At 42.7% G+C, this 19,567-nt stretch overlaps 1 long non-coding RNA gene across 1 annotated transcript in view; it reads left to right on the top strand.

The window, feature by feature from the left end:
- LOC124595755 overlaps positions 1 to 14,509 on the top strand; it is a 296,538-nt gene extending 282,029 nt beyond the window's left edge. Inside the window, exon 3 of the long non-coding RNA XR_006978237.1 lies at positions 14,351 to 14,509. This is a non-coding gene — a long non-coding RNA (uncharacterized LOC124595755). The remainder of the gene's footprint in view (positions 1 to 14,350) is intronic.
- The last annotated feature ends 5,058 nt before the right edge of the window (positions 14,510 to 19,567 follow it).

A 19,567-nucleotide genomic window follows, 5' to 3' on the forward strand; every position in this document is an offset into this window, starting at 1 on the left:
TGGGTGGCCGAGCTGTTCTAGGCGCTTCAGTCTGGAACCGCGCGAACGCAACAGTCGCAGGTTCGAATCTTGCCTCGGGCATGGATGTGTGTGATGTCCTTAGGTTAGTTAGGTTCAAGTAGTTCCAAGTTCTAGGGGACTGATGACCTCAGCAGTTAAGTCCCATAGTCCTTAGAGCCATATCGCTGTTTGCCGAGTGGAAGGTAAAACTTGTGACCTATTTTGCAAGCTAATGATTCAGCGGTAGATCTTTTGTAAAATAAATAACACCTGAAACGGAAAATGAAACGGTGAATAGTTTTAGGTGTCTGGGGATACATAATTTCTCTACCAGCTGCACCGATGAATTCTTTTGGGATCATCAATCGAGTAATAAAGTCACCCTGAAGCAACATTTTGCCATGTTTACTACATGTCATTCTTCTCTCAGTTCTAATCGCCTGAATAAGTGATCAGTTCTAACATGGGATTCCAGCTTTGGTGAATACGAAATAATCGTAAAAATCGCTACGCCCATGGAGATGAAAACTGCTAAAATTGTACCGTCCGCAGTTAGGATCTGGTTAGCTAAGGACAGCATTTATACGGGCCTCTTCAAAAAGAATGAACAGATTTCAGACATATATTGCTCCTGAACTACAAAATATAGAAACACAATTCGAACGTTCCTGGAAAGAGAAAAGTTGAAATTTTTATGCATTCATTGTGAGCACCGTGTGTTACAGGACAAATATCAAAACGGTGGCTCATTTCTTCCCACACACGAAGCAGCTGGTCTCTCGTTACCGAATTCACAGCTTCAAAAATGCGATGTCGCACACTTTCAAGAGCGTCAGGCGTACGGGGTACAAAAACGCGGTCTTTAGCGTAACTCCACAGATAAGTCACAAGGTGTGGCATTTGGAGACCTGGGAGACCATCAGCGATGAAGTTCATGTTCTGCACCTCCTCTTCCAATCCATCGTCCTGAAATGGTGTCATTCAGGAATCCTCGGATGTGCTTAGAGAAATTCTCTACAAAAAAGACCGCGTTTTTATCCCCCCGCCCCCCTATGCCGGACACTCTTGAAAGTCTGCGACACCGCATTGTGGAAGCAATGAATTCGATAACGAGACACAAGCTCCTTCGTGTGTGGCAGGAAATGAGCCACCGTTTTGATATTTGTCGTGTAACACACGGTGCTCACATTGAATGCATAAAAATTTGAACTTTTTGCTTTCCAGGAAGATTGGAATTGTGTTTCTATCTTTTGTAGTTAGGAAGCAATATATGTTTCAAATCTATTTCTTCTTTTTGAATAGCCCTGTATTAGGATTCCTTTCAATGCACACAGGCTTCAGCTTCATTTATACCACTAAAAAGTTTGCTCTGGAACATGCTCAAAAATCAGTAAATATTTCAGGGAAGTTGAGTAAAAAAAATTAAATACTTCTTTAATATTCGCCAGTCTGAACTATATGTTAGCCTTAGCCCTAACATACAGAACAGTGGCGACTCTTCGGTCGTAATAGCTTTTTGCATCTCTGCACTTCGTTACTTAAGGGACAAATGAAGATTAAGTAAAAGTTATTACGTCAGTCCAGAGTCAGCTGGTAAAATTACAACAGATTCAAATTAGCACAGGAAGAAAGTCAGCATCGGACGTAATATTATCTATTTTACTGCAGACCTTTATTTCAGCTAACTTTGCTGACCTTCTTTCTGCTCTGTATTACCTTACTGTCGTGGGGCACAATCATTCCCGTGAAATAGAACACGGTGAAGATTCAAATAAGCCGCATGGCGTCTCTGGCGTCGCAGGCATACACTACGAGGCCAAAGACACTAGTTACTCACTTTCATAAAACGCCACATTAAAAAGAATATATATTAAGACGCTACATTCGAGAACACTGGTCAGCAAAAAAGATTCATAGTACTTTAGATCGGTTTTAAAATTATTTTAAAACGTAGTCTTAAGATTATTAAGAGGATAGCGTAGAATGTACTTCATTCAGGGTTAATAGAAACCAGATTCTACGTAAACTGTTTCACAAGTTTGGACTAGAATCGCTACGCTGAAGAGCACATAATGAAAATAGTATACTCTACGTTCAGTTTCTATTTTAGGGATAATGCCTGCGGGAGCTTGCTTCCATCGTTCGTTGCTTGCAATTTCCAGTAATAGAATTCCTGCAGCGTACGCGACAAAGCCCTTTTTGTTAAAAAAAAAAAGTAGTGGCAGAGAAGCCAATTTCGCGGAAAGGAGGTCAGGGCTCAGTTGCTAGCCGGCTGCGAACGCTGCTCGCGTTCCACTGTGTACGAGTCGGCTCTTCAAATGCAGGTTTATTCAGGGCGCCGACCGCGCGCTGCTGCACTGTCTTAATTGGCAGCAATCGTATTTTCCCGTAATTGAATTATCTGTTTGTTTATATAACAATAGAAACTGACTGCAGGTGTTGCTGTGAATAGCACGTTGGAAACGGTGTACGCAAATGTCATTCTTAATTCCTCTCGTTTCTGATCCACGCACCATGTGCGAAGACAGACAAAGAAGTGTGAAATATTGCAGTTATTGGAAAGTGGGAGTTGAATGAGTTGATTAACGGGAGTTGAATGAGTTGATTGACTCCGAGGAATTATTCAAAAGTGGCGAGTTTTATGTAGATTTGTTGGTATTATGTGTGGTGTATTTTGTTGTTGGTATTGCGTGTAGTGTATTACTTAAACATCCCCCTTTTCCTTAAGGGACACACATGTATAAAACAACTTCATAGTCTGATTACTTTACAGATGAGTTAATATGTTAAATATTAGATACTAACCATATAAAACCTTCATGGTTGAAGAGATGAAGAGACGTCTCAATGTTTAGAGTTCTGTCCCTCAATGGGTAGAAAGAAACGGAACCCTTTTAGCAACACTTTGTTGTCCATCTGCCTGTGTGTCTGTTCGAAAGTTCAAGAACCGCTTTCTCTGGAACTGGTATACATATCAAGTTGAAGTTATCACATATTGAGGTCTACGGTCCCTTGGCGATGTAAAAGAGTGAAGCTTCTAAGTCAATGGAAACAAAAGATATAGCCATTTATGTCACATATTTTGATACTCGTAAACTCTCATCAGAACATGCAGGGTACTTCCTGTTCGTCTGGAATCATGAAATTTGGCAAGAAGCAAAATTTCACTGTACAAGTAAAGGAAAAGAATCCTAAAATTGTGAATTTGTAGTTATATCACATATTTTTTCTCTCTCTCTTGAAACCCGCTTTTTCATAAACAGGTAAATGAATCAAGTTCAAATTTATGTCACATACTGCGGTTTATAGTCTTTCGGTGGCGTAAAAATGTTAAGCTTCTAAGTTTGTGTAGTCAAAAGGTACAGCTATTTATGTCACATACTTGGATACTCGCAAACTCACCCATTACAACCAATGGGGTGTTTTTACAACGTAGAATAATGAAATTTGGCACTAAGAAATGTTTCACAATATAAGTAAAGGGAAAAAATCAGAAAATTGTTAATTTATAATTATATCTCACGCAAAATATTTCCTTTGTCGTTTGTTATCCGACTTAAGACTTGAAATTAAAACATTCTCGAAAGTCTTGGAATGCGTGGGCTCTAAAGCGCGTACCTTAACAGCTATGAACACTTCTCAGTAGTGGAGATGTGTTTCACGTTAGCGAAGATGAACGAATGGTCATAGCTCCTCAGGTATGCAATTTAGATCCAACGTTTATTGGACATTTTTTCTCGTTTCTGACCACACTACCACCACTGAAAGTTACCAGCCCTACACTCTTCGCAACACACGAACCGGTACATGTATTCAACTGTCAGAGGTATCAGAACGGTTTTCGTTTATAACTTTCGACTCGTTCGTTTCTGGTACGGGGATCCTTACTTCAAATTAGTACATTTATCGTTCTCCATCATCCTAGAAAGTCTGTAACATCATCACGGAATCACCCCGTGTATACGTACATTTACAGACGCCCGCACCTATGACTTAGACGCTCTGTAGTCTCGTTGGATGACGTTCCCGGACATGGGTTCCTACTCAAAATGCGACGTACTCACTCCCCTCTACAAGTCCTAAAAGTCTGTAACGGGAATTTCTGACCACCCTACACCTGGATGCAAATGTAGAAGAATGCTGTACAACGTGGGTTAATATTTGTGCTCTCTCTTACTTTGTGCCCACTTCTCTAACAATTAGAGCGCATTCTTTACGGTATTAATCTTCTGGAATGCTACGTCTTGGGCGTCGTACATCAACAAAGAATTTGAGACATTGGTCAAAGAAGAGTAGCAGTTGTTTAGCTTGAACGCGGACATTGGTAATCCATGGCCGACACAACATTTCCAGAAGCCACAGACTCCAGAGCATTCATTCAGAGTACCAGCGGGTGTTAAGTCCACTAACTGGCTTGCGTCGGGCACCGTTAGGTTCTCCACGAACGCGAAGCTTTTAGCACTTGCAGTGGTCGCCCCACCGCAACTTGCAACCGAGGCCCAGTTTCCCCATAGGTGATAGTTGAACATTCTGCTAATCTCTTACTATTACAACCGGATTATTAGTCTGCATTCTGACCGGTAACTTACGCATACCTTTCCTTGTCAAAGTGGCGTCATTGTGTTCGCTACATCAATAGGAAATCCTGTGTGTGTACATCTCAGCGGTATCATGATTTTATAACCACGAAGTCTATCGCTAGAAATTTGTCGTGTTTATTGCTCTAGGTGCACTTGCCGCGTTAATTTTCTAGCAGCACACAATGTTTCTTCCGTTCAGTGAAGAATCATCAACGAAAACTGAACAAATCCTTAACAGACATAGGATTAAAACCGTCTTTCTTTCGCCTAATAAAATCATGCCTTCAGCGTGACAGTAGCTACGTGGGCCGTCTATTTCGAACTGTTTTTCCCATCGCTGACCCGAACATCAGCGGCGCATGCAGAAATCTAGGAAAATGTGCGGTTGCCAAACGTACTCTAACGAATAAGCACAAGATCTTGTTTGACACACACCGATTGTAGGCAACACTTAGTACACCGTAGTCTGTGGGAACTGCAGTGTGCGCGGCGCTCAATAGTGCATGGAAATGGAGACATGACACCAGCAGACTGTGTAACTTTTTCTGAAGATTTATCACCTTTGGCGATTTGTTGTTCTGCGGTGACCAGGGTAGGTTTTCCCTCCATATTTATCAGTTTGACAAGAGCTTTGGGCACACTATTGGGTCCTATTGTCCTCTGGCTCGGGTGAATTCTCCTGTTTTTGCTAATCTTCTTTATTGAATAAATGCTTCACGGAGTTCTTGCCGCGCCAGATTTGCCAGTCTCAATATTTCGACTGCTTCATAACGGCGTATTGAAATCTAATTGGTAAGCTGTGGCGACGGAGGAAGTCGACGGGGGCTCGAGACTAACAAATCTGACACGGCAACAACGCCGTGAAGTATTTATTCAAGAATGTCGTCACGTTGGCGTGGTCTTTTTTATACTTGTTTATTTAAATATTTTAACTTCCCTGATCTGTGGTTCTTTCTTAATTGCTCATGACACTTCGTATTTGTGACATCCTGGTGCATGGCTCTTTCTACGTTTTCCTGTTGACATACAAGGTCTCTGCGTGCATCTGGCTATTTTGAAAAGTATTTTACGTGTTCTGTAATCTTTTCGACGAGGTATTTCTCTCCTAGTTCTTCGTAAAGCTTCACACCCGTCTGTTGGCTCCTAGACACCACCTCTGACATTTTTTCTGTAGCGGGTTGTTAGCTTTTAATATGTGGAGGCATAGGTTGGTGTCACTCCGTATAGGATCGTTAGTTGTACTGTAGCTCTGTAACGCTTTAGCTTTGTGGTATGGTTCGAGTCCTTATTGCTGAAGAAATGTATCAGCGCTCTAGATCATCCTGGTCGTATTTTGCGTTCGTTCTATAATGTGCGTTACATGAAATCCCTTTATCTTGGACAGTTCCTACGTCTTTCTTTCTTTCTTTCTTTCACTGGTCCCATGTCCCGCGCTGACGCACGGTCGGCATTGTTAGGAACGGATTTGGCAAGGTTAGTGGAAAGGGGTGGCCGGATGCCCATCCTGCCGCCACCCCGTACCCCCCGGGAAGGAATCAGTATACCCCGACAGTCTGCGACTAGTGGAATCCATGGAATAGTTCGAAAGTGTTCTGATGTCTGCGAGTCGTGTAACTGAGGCGGAAAGTGGGGACCAGCCCAGTGTTCACCTAGCGGGATGTGGAAAACTGCCTAAAAACCACATCCAGGCTGTCCGGCACACCGACGGACGACGGTAATACGCCGGGCGGGTTCGATCCGGGGCCGGCGCGCCAACCCGAGTCCAGGAAGCAGCGCATTAGCGCTCTCGGCTAACCTGGTGGGTCCTAGGACAATTCCTACGTATTTGACGTTATTAGACCACGATGTCCATTGGTTTAGGATTGCCAAGGTCGTCCTGTATTGGTCTTATTTTTAGGGTTCCATACCTCAGATCAGTAGAAACAGGAACCCTTACAGGGTCACTTTGTTGTCCGTCTGACTGTTCAGACTCCTTTTTCTCAGGAACGGGTAGAGGTATCAAGTTGAAATTTATTTCAGGTACCAAGGTCTACGCTCCCTTGGTGGTGTAAAACATTTAAGCTGCTTAGTCAGTTCAGGCAAAAGATACGGCCATGTATATGGCATATTTTGGTACTCGCAAACTCACTCGTCCAGACGTTTAGACGAGTTATTTATATGCAGGGTGTAAATTTTAAGTTGACAAACCAGAATAACTCGAAAAATAAGCTTCACACGAAAAAATGGGTAGAATATCAAAAGTTGATTATTTTCCAGGGGTACATCTGCTGGTGCTAAAATTAGCCCGCCACCCCAGCCCCCTGGGGGGTAGGACTTGGGGGCAGGGCTGGAGGCAACTTTAAAATTTCAAATGGGAACCCCCATTTTTTTATATATTTTTTTTTTTTGCAGAATCGGATTCTACATAAAAAAACTAAGTACATTATGTCTTAAACATTTGTTTTGATTCTTGGTAGTTGCCGCTGTAATACAAGAAAATCGATGTTCTCATTTTTGCGTGGGAAATTGTTACGGATGAATGAAAAATACTTATTTACTTCGTAAATTTTGATTCGCTAAAACTAAAACACTCTCTCTCTCTCTCTCTCTCTCTCTCTCTCTCTCTCTCTCTCTCTCTCTCTCTCTCTTTCTCCATAGGTTTTACAACTGTTGACCCAAAAAATTAAAAAAAATTAATATTTCGGTTAGCATTTGTAAAACTCTAATTCCTCTCTCTCAAACCCCAACGTATGGGGAGAGACGGAGAGTTTTCGTTTTAGCGAATCAAAATTTACGAAGTAAATAAGTATTTTTTATTTATCCGTAACCCTTTTCCACGCAAAAATGAGAAAATGGATTTTCTTGAATTACAGTGCCAACTACCATGAATCAAAACAAATGTTTAAGGCAAAATGTACGTAGTTTTTCTATGTAGAATCTGATTCTGCAGTAAAAACTTGGGGGTCCCATTTGAAATTTTAAAGTTGCCTCCCGCCCCACCCCCAGGGGGCTGGGGTGGCGGGCTTATTTTAGTACCAGCAGATGTCCCCCCTCGAAAATAATCAACTTTGGATTCTACGCATTTGTTTTCGTGTGAAGCTTATTTTTCGAGTTATTCTGGTTTGTCAACTTAAAATTTGCACCCTGTACATGTCCTAGTGGTATTCAAATCAAAAAAAGAAAAAAAAAATCAATGATTAATGTAGCAGCTTGAAGAATGGTCTAATAATAGTTAAGTTCGTATCAACTTTGGTGCAACATTGTAATTTACTGTATTTTAGTACAACAATTTTAGAGTGTAAAATAGGAACGGGAAACCGCGGGCCTAGAAACCGAGAGGTCCCAAGATCGAATGTCGGTCGGACCATGGATTTTTCAGCCTTCTTTTTAACCTAGCCTTCACCTTTCAGCGATGTGAGGAGTCGCCAGAAACAACATACGGTTCGTGTTTCACGTTAAACTGTAGGTTCCCTTCCCCCAGCTGAATAACTGGGGTAAGTTAGGGACACGCATAGCCGTAGTGGTTTCCAATAGAAAGACTTGCACCAGGCCATTGAGCGATACGAAATTGTGTTATCATCTGTACAGGATGAACATTAATAAAACCGGCAGGGATGGATTCCTGATTGGAAATGGAGGGGAAAAAAAGGTCCTATGAACATTTTGTCCGGAAATGCATCGTTGCCACGGTGGATGGCGCAGACGAATGAATTTCACCGACTCGTGCCGTGTATTCCTTGTGTGTGCAGGCTGTCTGATTGACGCAGCGTACTATAGGAAGCAGGATGGTCCGATATTCATGTCGGGAACAAGCCGAGATGGTGTTTGTGTACGACCAAGAAGATGGAAATGGTAGAGGGGCAGCACGGCTATACCAAAACCAGTACCCTCACATACATCAGCCACATCGCTCGACATTTCAAGCTCTTTTTTGGGCGTTTGTATGATCATTGGCCCTTTTAGACAGACGAACGTGCAGGGAGGCGCCGTCGATGATTCGCATCTGCTTGGTCGTACACAGACGTGTCGGCTTCTTCCCGAAATGAATGCCGGACATTCCGCAGCTCGTGGTCGTGCGGTAGCGTTCTCGCTTCCCGCGCCCGGGTTCCCGGGTTAGATTCCCGGCGGGGTCAGGGATTTTCTCTGCCTCGTGATGACTGGGTGTTGTGTGCTGTCCTTAGGTTGGTTAGGTTTAAGTAGTTCTAAGTTCTAGGGGACTGATGGCCATAGATGTTAAGTCCCATAGTGCTCAGAGCCATTTGAACCATTTTTTGAATTCCGGACCATTCTGCTGCTTACAGAAACACACGGCACGTCAGCGCCATTTACCGTAGCAACGAAGCATTTCGGGACACATGCAAAGGACCTTTTTTCTCCATTTCCAGTCAGAAATCCGTCCGTGCACTTCGCTCGTTTTAATTGATTTTCACCCTGTACACAAAATACTGTTTGTTCGGAACACTCAAATCGCGAGTTCTACTCGCACTTGTCCGGTTTTATTTGTGATGAGGACGGCTGATGTCTTAGTTGGGTTCATTGTGATCCTGCTTATTCTCGCCTCTTGGTCTGTTAGGACAAGTCGTTGCGTCTTTGTGATTACTTATGGAATGTGTCTTCCCGTCGTTAGAAACGCAATGTAGTCGGCATAGGGGCTGGCGCTAACGAGTTGACTGGTTAGCAGGTTGTTGACACATACATTAAAAAATTGAGATATCACAAACCCCTGCAGTATGCCTATTGTCGTGGTTTGGAGTTCTGACAGTGTGAGCTTATGCTCTTTTTCAGCCATAGATTTGGTTTTTGTGGTTTGACTCCATTAATTTGTACATGAGAGAAAGGAGAATTCTGAATTTATTTCCTCTCTACTGAGTTGGCTTTTGGCTTGAGGCGGTGAATTATAATCCCGGCTTTCGCCTTGCAGGTGAGAGAAACCCCTCTAAAATCTCACGTGGCTTTTTTTTATGCGTCTTTCATCTCCTGCTCGCGAGAGTTGGGCGGTCTGTTATAGAGCTTTGCGCTTTCCATCGAAATATCCCAGTTAGCAGAGAAGTCCCACAACTGTCTCGCCTGGTTCTGCTGTTAACAGCCCTTCTATTCTCGCAGTTGCTCGGGCGTGCCGACATATCGTGATCAGCAAGGGACGCGATCTGCGCGAAACGATCCCACGTCCTGTAGTCTAGAGGGCGTAAGGAGAACCCTGACAGCTCGCAGCGCTGTTGCCAGCCTTCAACTGCGGAGTGCTAACGGGTGCAGGCGAAAACAGATCCGTTTACAGAACTGTGACAACACTGAGGTGTTGTCAGAGATGCGGTAAGTTACTGGTTGAGGTAGGCCCGCAAAGCTGCTGCAGTCAGCCCACTATAGCTGTCAGGGATCAACTTAGGCCAGTTCAACTATAGTGCCTCCTGTTGCTTGCCTGAAACTGGTTCCTTTCTTCTAGGTTTTCAATCATCGGAAAAAAATGGAGGTGATGTGAATTGGCAAATCGATATATCACTCCCTCAGCATCTACGTCTATACTCCTAAAGGAACCATTTCATATGTGACTTAGACGACTTTGTCTACCACGTTAATTAGCCCCCCCCCCCCTCCTTCTTCTTCCAGTCAGCGAATAGTGCAAGGGTAGAACGATTGCTGTTAATGATCTGTGCGAGCTCGACTGTCTATACTTTTACCTTCATGGTCTCTCCACAAGATATATGTAAGAAACAGCAATGTATTAGTTGACTCTGCTGTAGTGGCCGGCACGAAAATAGTCCTCAAGGTCACGGCCGCCGCCAGCAGGGGCTGCGGGCTGTGATTCGCCCGCCTCTTGGCTGTGTTGCCATGTAGGTACCGTTAGCAGTAGGTCAGAGTAACTGAAAGCTGTGTTACCGTGCTGCAACGAGTGTTGACGCCTGATCTCAGTGTCTTACTGTTTTTAGAAAGGTGCTTTGACGTGTGCTGGTAATAATTCGTGTGAGCTCGAATCTCTTTTACTTTTACGTTCATGGCTTCTCCGCGAGATACGTAAGACAGAGCAACAAGTGTCTATCATCTGCAGGTCTTACTGAATTTCGCCACGATTTTCTAGCATTGTGGGGTGTGCAGGAGCATCACACGCAAAAGCCTCATGAACCTACCACATTATGTGGTAGGTCATCTATCTACACATACACTGAAGAGGCAAAGGAACTGGTACACCTGCCTACTAATATCGTGTAGGGCCACCACGAGCTCGCAGAAGCGTCGCAACATGACGTGGCCTGGTCTCGACTAATGTCTGAAGTACTGCTTGTGGGAACTGACACCGTGAATCCTGCAGAGCTGTCCGTAAATCCGTAATAGTACAAGGGGATGGAGATCTCTTCTGAACAGCTCGTTGCAAGGCATCCCAGATATGCTCTATAATTTTCATGTCTGGGGAGTTTGGTGGCCAGTGGAAGTGTTTAAACTCGGAAGAGTGCTCCTGGAGCCACTCTGTAGCGATTCTGGAGGTTTGGAGTCACATTGTCCTGCTGGAATTGCTCAAGTCCGTCGCAATGCACAATGGACATGAGTGGAAAGAGGTGATCAAACAGGATGATATGTAGGAGTCACCTGTCAGTGTCTAGACGTATCAGGGGTCCCATATCACTCCAGCTGCATACGTCCCACACTGTTACAAAGCCTCCACCAGCTTGAATTGTCCCCTGGTGACATGCAGGGTCCATGTTCAAATGTGTGTGAATTTTTAAGGGACGAAGCTACTGAGGTCATCGGTCCCTAGACATACACAACCTAACTTAAATAAACTTAAGCTAAGAAGGAGGACTCGAACCTCCAGCGGGAGGGGCCGCGCAATCCGTGACATGGTGCCCCAGACCACACAGCTACTCCGCGCGGCCAGGGTCCATGAGGTCGTGTCCATACCCGTACACTTTTATCCATTCGATACAATTTGAAACGAGACTCGTCCGACCATGCAAATTTGTTTCCAATTATTAATAATCCAATATCTGTGTTGACGGGTCCAGGTGAGACGTATAGCTTTGTGTCGTGCAGTGATCAAGTGTACACGAGTGGGCCTTCGGCTCTGGAAGCCCATATCCCGTTCTTGCAGCTCTTTTTCCAGCCGCAGCGATGTCGGAGATTTGATGTTTCACGAGATTCCTGATATTCACGGTACACTCGTGAAATGGTTGTACCGGAAAATCTCCACTTTACCGCTACCTCGGAGAAGCTGTATCCCATAGCTTATGCACCGACTATTACAACACGTTCAAACTCACTCAAATGTTGATAACTGGCTATTGTAGCAGCAGTAGCCGATCTACCAGCTGCGCCAGACACGTGTTGTAATATATACACGCTGCTGACCGCAGCGTTGTATTCTGTCATGAGTTTGAATACGCATTTCTATACCAGTTTCTTGGGCGCTTCAGTGTATATAAAGTGCTGTATCACACTTTCTGTCTGTGTGTGAAGATCAATTTCAGGAAATATTGTAGGGATTTTGGTACAGTTTTGACTTACAGACTAACAGACTGATTCACTGATTCACGAGGAAAGTTCGTGTGTGTAATTTATAAACATTTTGTGCAAATTAGTTGAACCATGATGAATTAAAGTATCTCGCCACTGTGAAAACGACGGCACTGCCATCTAGCGGTGAATGGTAGAACTCCTTGAAATAGCATAAGATAACCCGACTGCCGCGAAGCTGTACCTGTACCTGTACCTATACCTCGACTGGGACGCCGGCGCAAGTTACCGCCGACATCCTAAATGAACAATGATACGGGACGTGTCACATATTAAGCTGATAAGCCCAGATTTTTTGGTACAGGGTTAATGTTTAAGGCGTGTGAATGGAAAGGCAGGAAAAGGTTTCACAAAAAATCATGGCTCGCGCTCAATTGGCGTTACAGTCGGGCAGACCAGGTGGTGCAGAGGTCCCATCATTGTCACAAGAAGTCTCTCCAAATGTCGATTACATATGGAACACACAACAGCCATGCCTCCTGAAAACTTTTCTGGCGTGGACTGCTTAAATCTTTTAGCTTAAATGGATGATATTCAGTTACCCAACATTGTGCTCTGCGTTTTAATCATGTGACCTATAAACAACATTATGGCTGGCTCGTAAACAAAATTACCACTTTACTGGAAAAGTCATCCGGAGTGCTATGTGTGTGAAGCTAGGACAGATCACTAATTTATATATTGTGACCAGTAACATTTCCTTAGGGTGGGCTGAAGTTACAGTTACGTCTGAAGATTTCTCTCTATTGAGAATGACATGCTGCGTTCTGTTTGTGAGAACACAAAGGTGATTGATATGCCCTAAATTTGTGTTTTGTTCAGTAGATTGTAGTGTGGGACTTCATAGAACGCTTTCCGGAAATCAAGGAATACGGCATGAAACCTGGGCGCCAGTATCTACTGCCTTCTGCGTTTTATGGACGAACGGACCGTGCTGTGTTTCACATGATAGTGGTTTGCCACGAAAATTTTCAGATACTATCTAAAGCACGTAGAGGACGATTTATTGTGGATAACTCAGTCCGTTTATGACCCCGTAAATGGTGATTCATGTCGTGTTGCAGCAGACTAGTTTCCATTTTCGCTGTATTTCCAGGACTGATGATGTAACTGACGCGGTCGTTGCGACGCTGGACTCTGGGAGTGATGGTTGAAATATTAAACAGATCACCCTATTTACGTATTTTTTGGATGCACTATATTGCTTTAAGCGAATGCCACAGTCGGTTCTCCCTCATTCTAGTCCAAACGAACCACTGCGCCATGTTTCATGAGAGCAGTCTCCACAAGATGTTGAATTATAACTTCACTTTCCTGTTAAAAAAATAATGAATTCTGTACGAAATCAGACCTGCTCACCAAATCCTGTAGTATCAAAGCACAAGTAGAAGTTTTACTAAAATTTCATTGTGTCTTTTTTTTCCACTCTCTCCTTCATTTATTTTCAGTCTCTCTCTCTCTCTCTCTCTCTCTCTCTCTCTCTCTCTCAGCATCAATATCCCTCAGGTGATTTATTGTATCCACTTCCCACTTTTATACGAGAATACTTGTCTTGCTCTTTGCATTTACTGTTCGAGTCGTCTCAGTTTCCTGATAAACAGTTTGTAGTACTTAGTGCTGCGACAAGAGGCAGTCGCTGGGTTAAGGGCATTTTTGTTTTTGTGCATTCTCATTATCAACTGCCTGAGTTATTGCACGATTCCTCAATTAATAAACAAACTGGTTTCAGAATTCATGTATTATACGTCCTTGATGTACAAAATCAGGCTTTAATTGACATCGAAATTTTTCGACTTTCTCGAATCCGTGACAGTTAATATTACTTAAGGCACTTCATTTGAAAATTACGAGAAGTAATGTAATTGATGTAGTGGTAGGTAGGCATTTCGTGGGTGCCAGATTAGCACGATTGAATATCTCACATTAGATAATACAGCTGCTGGGACAAGAGATGAAGATAACAGTGTGAATCTCATATCCCAAGTGAGCAGGTTCGAAACCTGCCTCGGGCATGGATCTGTGTGCTGTCCTTAGGTTAGTTAGCTTTAAGTGGTTCTAAGTTCTAAGGGACTGATGACCTCAGATGTTAAGTCCCGTAGTGCTCAGAGCCATTTGAACCAAGTGGGCATGTAAATTTAACCTTTTCCGTGACTCACGTAAGGGAACAGTCATTTAGAGTGAAAATCATTGTGACTTTACTGAACTATTATTATAAATCTCTTTATCAATATTGCAGTATTTGTATTGGTTAACATATTTTAAATCGTTTTCTTCTCTTTATGTTCCAGGTAACTGGCAGAAGCAGAATAAATTACAAAATCGCGTACGAGACAAAGAAGAAGGAACCACGACACAAAAGAAGAACCCGTCGAACGTCGTAAAAAGATCATACTTTGCTGCAATTTGCTAGTGTTCGCATTATGGCTAAGAGAACTGCATAATATATATGTACACAAATTATTGCTGTAAAGCTGTATTCTATTTTCCAGAAATATAAGTGTGTGCTGGATGTCCTCATATGTTAATATCTTCAATAATACAACTAAATTAACCTTCACACAGTCGCAGATTGTTATTTATTTATTTATTATTGTCTTTCGATGTACAAAGCATCGAGTCAGTTCATTATAGAAGTGGCACGTCTGGTGGTCGAAATATTTGCGTGAGTCATACAGAAAACAAAGTAGCTTGTAACAGATCATGCTAACACACCACGAATATTGGCAGAAAATACAATTCTTTCAGGTTATTGAGAAGAACTGGGGTAATGAGTAGTATAAATAAACCAGTTTGTCCTGAAGTGATATTTACACGCATTTTTCTGACTTTACAGTGAACTTCATACGGTAAATGTTTACAAGCACTTAGATGACCACTGCATTTGCACTATCGTCTTGTGTTAATGTTTGAGAAACAGATGGATTTTGCACGGAAGGAGCAGCTGGGAAAGTCATTTTTGAGCACATCCCTTGCTGAAACTTTACTGTGGAAGTTTGCCGTGTGTTTTCTGCTATTCGCCCAAATTAAATAAATAAACTTTTCTCTCTGTTTTGTGCAGTATTAACATGTCCACTACTGAAACGCAAAGTGCAAGACACTATAGATCACCTGGTTGCTTGCATCTTCATTGTATATCCGATTATACGTGTTTAACGAAACACCATTGGCTCATCTTTTTGACGACACGTCATGTGCTAGCAAAGACCAGATATCTTTCTCGTATAGCTGAGGACCTGCTGTCTGTTCACAGGAACCTGAATTGACAACAACTACTGAGACTGACAGTGAAACCGGTAAAGTTTGCACGAAAAAGCAACGCACCACGACTATGTGATGGCAGTAACAGATATTTACACGTGGATGCGTGATTCTTAATTATTAATCTACTTTTTGGATGGTTCACTTATTCTAATTGAATTAAAGCGTCCTCTAAAATTTTTTCTGCATTTCATGTCCCTATTTACTTGTGTTTGTTAGTGCCGAAACATGGTAAATGATGATTGGAAGGAAAACAACTGATAGGTGACGTAGAGAGGATATAAAATGCAGATTGTCAATAGCTAAACAGTATTTGTGAGAAAAGAGAAATATCTTAACTTTGAAAACAAGTTTAATCAATGGGAAGCATTTTCTGAAGGAAGGTATTTCCCTGGTATATACAACTGTACTGAAGTGAAACGTCGACGATAAATAGTTCAGATAGGAAGAGAAAAGAAGCTTTTTAAACGCGGTAGTATAGAGGAACGTTGCAATTTGGTAGAGCTAGTATCTAGCGAAATGGTACTGAACCGAAGTGAGAGAGAAAGTAGTTTATGGAACAACCTGACTGAAAGAGGGGATCTTGTGATGTCACATACGGAGGCAACAGTGAATTGTCAGTTTGGTACTGGAGACAAACGTGGGAGAAAAAATTGTAGAGGAAGACAAAGACGTTCAAATGGATTAGGTTACAGTAATTATGAAGATGAAGAGACTTGCGCAGGTAGTCTTCTGCTTGAAGATCGTAACAACATTTTTATTTTTCCTTTTACAAAACGTGCGTACTTCATAAGTTGATTGTATCATTCTTTTTCTGTATGACGCTGCATAGTAATTAGTTTGGATGCTAATTGCCACGTATGAACGATGCAATTCTTCGAAATACACTGGTGTGCAAAACTTATGTACTTTAGAGTGACGTGTCAGCGCCAAGTAACATAGCTCGATGAAACTTGGGCCATACACAGAAGCAACTGGTACACTATAGTACAGAAGGTAACTGAAAGGAATATGCAATGAGACGAACACAAATGACACTTTCATTCAAAGATAGTAATTACTTTGATTCATGATGGTCCACTGGACATTATAAAAGACGGGCCATGGTTCTTAATAGGGTGTATGATCGTCACGGGCAGCAGTGCATGCTCTGCTAGGTGTTCCCATACTGGCTAAAGTTTGGTAAAGAGTTCTTGTGGTAGGGCGTTTCATTCTTCTACTAGAGCTGCGTATTCATTGGTGCTTCTGGACGCTCTGCAGTACGTCTTCTCGACGCATTCCACACGTGTTGGATGGTATTTAAGTCGGGGGAACAGGCAGAGACCAGTCCATTCGCCGGATATCTCCTCGGAAATGAAACCCCTACAGCCGTCCTTACGTTGTCATTTATTGTGTATCTCCAGTTTCGGCGCTTCAGTGCACCATCTTCAGGCATTACTTGATGCTCAAAGGGTTATGACGATCCATATACACGATGCCTCAGTGGCCAACAACTGGTTTACGCAGATTACCTGGAACTGTGGTGTCTTCTCTCCAACCATCAACTGTCAGCTCAACTGTTACAGTAGTCTGCGTAAACCAGTTGTTGGCCACTGATGCATCGTATATATGGATCGTGATAACCCTTTCAGCATCAACTAAGGCCTGAAGATGGTGCATTGAAGCGCCGAAACTGGTAGTTACACAACAAATGACGGCTGTAGGTGTTCCATTTTCTTACAGTAGTGAACGGCCGTAGTCGCCCAAACCTCCTGGCGCAAGTGTGGACATAAAAGAGTATCTTCTCGTTCCAAGAGCTCCTACTCTTGCTGTTCAATGCGGTCGCGACTTGTCAATAAAAAAGAAGTCATGACCGAACGCACCCCTGAAAAGACACGCATGGGGAGGAAGTACAGTATCACAATAAGGTAACCGGTAAGTGTACCATGTTCCAAGACTTGGAGGTCAATACGCCCATGGAATATTAGGCCTCCGCATATAATAGTATCAGGACCACAGAAAGTATCCTCTTCGTTAATGTTCTTGGATGCATTGCGTGTTCCCACCTCTCGCCATTGGAGCCTAGGCTACATTCACCGTTGTCGAACACGATCGTTGGGTGGTCATCGTTATTGTCACACTGTACTTCTTCCCCACGTACGTCTTCCCCGGTGTGCATTCGACTCAGACTTCATTTTTATGGATGACAATGCGACACCGCATCGAGTAACAAAGGTGGAGGAGGTCTTGGAACGAGAGGATATTCGGTGAATGGACTGTTCTGCCTGTTTCCCCGACTTCAGTATCATTGAGCACGTGTGGGGTGCGTTGGGGAGATACATTGCAGCACGTCCACATGTACCAACGACCATCCAGCAGGAATGAAACGCCCCACCACAAGAAGTCCTTACCAACATTGTGCCCAGCACGCGAGAGCGTTGCAGAGCATCCATTGCCGTCCTTGGTAATCATTCAGCCTATTAAGAAATCATGTTTCGCCGTTTTTAATGTCCAAGGGACCATCACGAATCGCGGTGACGTCGATGTAATTATTGTCTTTGAGTAAAAGAGTCACTTCTCTTCGTCTCATTGCGTATTTCACTCACTTACGTTCTGTACTATACCCTAGCAGTTCTTTCTGCGTATGGCCCAAGTTTCATCGACCTATGTTAATTGGCAGTGACGCTTCATGTGAAAATCCTTTCCTCGTTAAGCATTGGACAATGTTGTATTACCGAAGTCGCCTTCGTATGGGATACAGTGACGAATGTTAATATTCCAGCACTACGTAATTTTTACCTTGTAGCACCATAACGTTGTTCGTAACAAAACTAACCAAAAAACATACCCAGTTATTATATTTAGTTGTATGCTTTGTAAATAATAGCATAAACTTTATTAATGCAAGTTTCAAAAGTTCTTTCATAATACCAATTAAATAAAACTCGGTCCTTTATTCAAGGCACTTCAGTATTTGGTCACTTCTCAGAAATAATTATTTCAAGAGAAATTTTCGTGAAAAATGTTTAATACCTTGTCGGGTAGCCATTCTCTTGTATCACCTCTTTGAAACCCTGCGGCATAGTCCTAATATTTTTTTAAAAATCGTCAGTACATAGACCATAGACGCTTCAGAGCTTGCTTGGAAGATATTGGCGTTTTTCTAATACCTCACTCTAGTTCTCCCCACACATTCTCTGTACCTTTTTAGGTCTGGTGATTGGAGTGGTGGTTGTGAGACTTTTCAGCATTTATACAACAAACATTCCTGCACAGTGCGAGCCGTATGTTTCGGGTCTTTGACCTGGTAAAACCTGAACGTGTTTGATATCCCCATTTTTCAGCACTTTTGCTTAAAGTGTTTTTTTAATGTGTTCAGATAGACATATCTGTCCGTCATACTGTCTGTGTACACTAATTCGCTCGGTTCGAATCTGGATAGACAACGCCAGACAAGAACACCGTCACATCGATGCTTTACATTCGGTTTAACATTCGTGACTTGGAGTTCAAATGATAAATTTAATTTCGTCGGTAAAAATGTCGTTCCACCTTGTTTCTTCCTACGTAATAAACTCTTTAGCTGAGTCCAATCTCTTCTCTCGATTCTGTTTATTCTAATACGGTTTCTTCATAGCCACTCTTCCATTCTAGCCATTATCTTTCAATACTATGCAAATCGTTTGCGTATGTACCTTCTTTACAGTTTAGTTTAGAAGCTCACTTGCTAATTTGGTTGCACTCAATGTAAGATCCTTCTTTATTTTAGTATTAGACTCCTATTGCCACGTGCATCCAATTCTTTGGTTGATTGGCCTTTTTGAGGTATAGAGTTTGTATGATCCTCATTTTTGAATCGCCTGGTGATATTTGCCACAGTGATATTACTTATGTTGAACATGCACCAATTTGTCTATGTGATTTACCTTTCGCGTTATAAAAAATCACAGGTTATATATCACAACTGATACTAGTTTTGCGTGGCTCTTTACCATCTGGACAGTCGAACGCCCTTGTACACACACACTAGCTTCTAGCTAAGAGTATATACACTGATCAGCCAAAACATTACGGCCTCTGCCCACCGCGACATTGGATGGCGCCTGGTTGCATTGCGCCCATGGGACGTGGTAGCAAAAGTATGTAAGCGGAGCAGATATGGACGGAGGATCACCCTAGCGCCAATACGGGCTGCAAATGGGGACATCCACTGAGATATGCTACTCTGACAAAGGGCAGATTATTATTACGCAAAGGCTTTGAACGAA

This window comes from Schistocerca americana, chromosome 2 (genome assembly GCF_021461395.2).
Source record: "Schistocerca americana isolate TAMUIC-IGC-003095 chromosome 2, iqSchAmer2.1, whole genome shotgun sequence".
In the NCBI taxonomy this organism is placed as follows: domain Eukaryota; kingdom Metazoa; phylum Arthropoda; class Insecta; order Orthoptera; family Acrididae; genus Schistocerca; species Schistocerca americana.